A 2200-nucleotide genomic window follows, 5' to 3' on the forward strand; every position below is an offset into this window, starting at 1 on the left:
TAGTTTATGGTACTCACAGTAGTCGCTGCGACTCCCCCCTTTTTATTTTTAATAGGTCTGGGAGGAGGCAGTCTTTCAGTATTGCAAATCTCTCTGTATACATCCACTATGGAGACCTTTAGAGGAGTATAAGAGTGATATTTTCTTGGTCTATCGAGACCGAGTTCTTCCTTCTTCTTGGGTTCCCTCTCCCTCTCTTTCGTTGAGGGGGGATGCCCAGGTCGCCAGCTCGGATCTCTTAGTCTAGCATTTTCCTCCATGTTGATGTACTTTTCAGCTCTTTCCTGTACATCACTTAAGGAGGTGGGGTGTCTTTTAGATATGGACTGTGAGAAGGGACCTTCTCTAAACCCATTGACTAACCCCATTATGACTGCCTCAGTGGACAGGTCTTGAATTTCTAGACATGCTTTATTGAACCTTTCCATGTAGGCTCGTAAGGATTCTCCGACCTCCTGCTTTATTCCCAGGAGGCTTGGCGCATGTTTTACTTTGTCTTTCTGGATGGAGAACCTCATCAAGAACTTCCTTGAGAGGTCTTCAAAACTGGTTACCGACCTCGGGGGGAGGCTGTCGAACCACTTCATCGCTGCTTTCGACAAGGTGGTCGGGAAAGCTTTGCAGGGCGTTGCGTCAGAAGCGTCAGCCAGATACATCCGACTTTTAAAGTTGCTCAAATGATGTTTCGGATCTGTGGTTCCATCATAGAGGTCCATATCGGGACTTTTAAAGTTTCTTGGAACTTTTGCCCTCATTATGTCCTCACTAAAAGGATCCTCCCCTCCTGGGGGCGACTCTTCTCTATCGTCACGGGAGTTTCGACTTTTGAGGGAGGATTCTAACTTTAAGAGTTTTTTCTCTAACTCTTTTCGTCGATCCATCTCCTCTCTTAGGTGCTTTTCTATCTCCCTTTGTCGCTCCCGTTCCTGTTCTAGTTGTTCCAAGCGACTTTGGTGGACATGGACTAATCCCATAAGTTCGGCTGCGTGGGACTGTCCGTCCTTCTCCGAATCGCGCCCTTCTGAGGAATTCACCTTCGGAGTTTTGACTCCGGAGGTACCCTCTCTATGTTGATCGTTGGTTTCCTGGTGGAGGGTCAGGTCCACGTCATTATTTCCGGTGTCCAGATTCTCTTGTTCGGAATCTGTCTCCACATGACCCTCCTCAGGGGATCTGTCCGCCATCACTGGTTGATTTCTTGGGTCCCCGACAACGGCGCCAATGTTACGAGGGGTAACTGGAGATTAATGGGCTAGATGGTGTTGATTGGCCCAAACATATGAAAGAGGAGGCCTGCAAGTGGGTTGACGATCCACTGGCTCCGTCCGACTAGTTCGTGAGAGGAGAGGGGGGTGGTACCTGCAAAGACACTCCGATGCCAAAGTCAGCAAGGGGGCAAAACAGGTCTAGAGAGTATTGGGCTTCTGAGATACCTAAGAAGTGTCAGTGTATTTATAGGGATAATCCCATAACCACCGTTGAAGTAGTTCCGCCTTTCAAGGGGGAATAACTGTCCCTTTATCTTAGGGAGGTTGAGATATGGCTCTTGGAAGTGGTTAGAGAGATTCTAGGGGCAGTTATCCTTTTGAAGGAGGGTTTATCTGCCAGCTAGTCCTCGTACCGACTTCTTTAGAGCAAGTCGTGAAGATAGCCGACTTCGTGGTATCTGGTTGGTGTAATGAAAGGCTCAACTCTTTTGGGTTGGGCCTTTTTACTTGGATCATGGGTCTTAGCGTTGGGCCAGGGTATGAACAACTATATTATATTACTAATTTAATAATCAAAGTGTGTTACATGCCATTCATTAAAATTGATATAAAATATTTTTTTTCTAAAATTAATAAACTCCCTTCTTCCATCCTCTTATTTATCTCTCTCTCCTTCTCTATTTCTCTCTCTACTATTTCCATTCTATATATAGCTTATAATTTATATTTTATATTAATAATTTGACAAACCAAAATGTATTATGAGATATTTTTCATTACAATTAAAATAAAATATTTTCTTTCAAAATTAACAAACTTTCTTTCTCTTTTTTCTTCTTTTATCTTTCTCTTTTTTCTCTCTTATTTTCTATTTCTCTTTACTTTTCTGTTCTAAAAAATAAAATTAATAAGATAATATAATTCAAATAAATTAATAAAATTACAAAGAATACATTAAATTTATAATTAAATATAATTAAAAATGATCTTGT

This window comes from Arachis ipaensis, chromosome B05 (assembly GCF_000816755.2).
Source record: "Arachis ipaensis cultivar K30076 chromosome B05, Araip1.1, whole genome shotgun sequence".
NCBI classification, from domain to species: domain Eukaryota; kingdom Viridiplantae; phylum Streptophyta; class Magnoliopsida; order Fabales; family Fabaceae; genus Arachis; species Arachis ipaensis.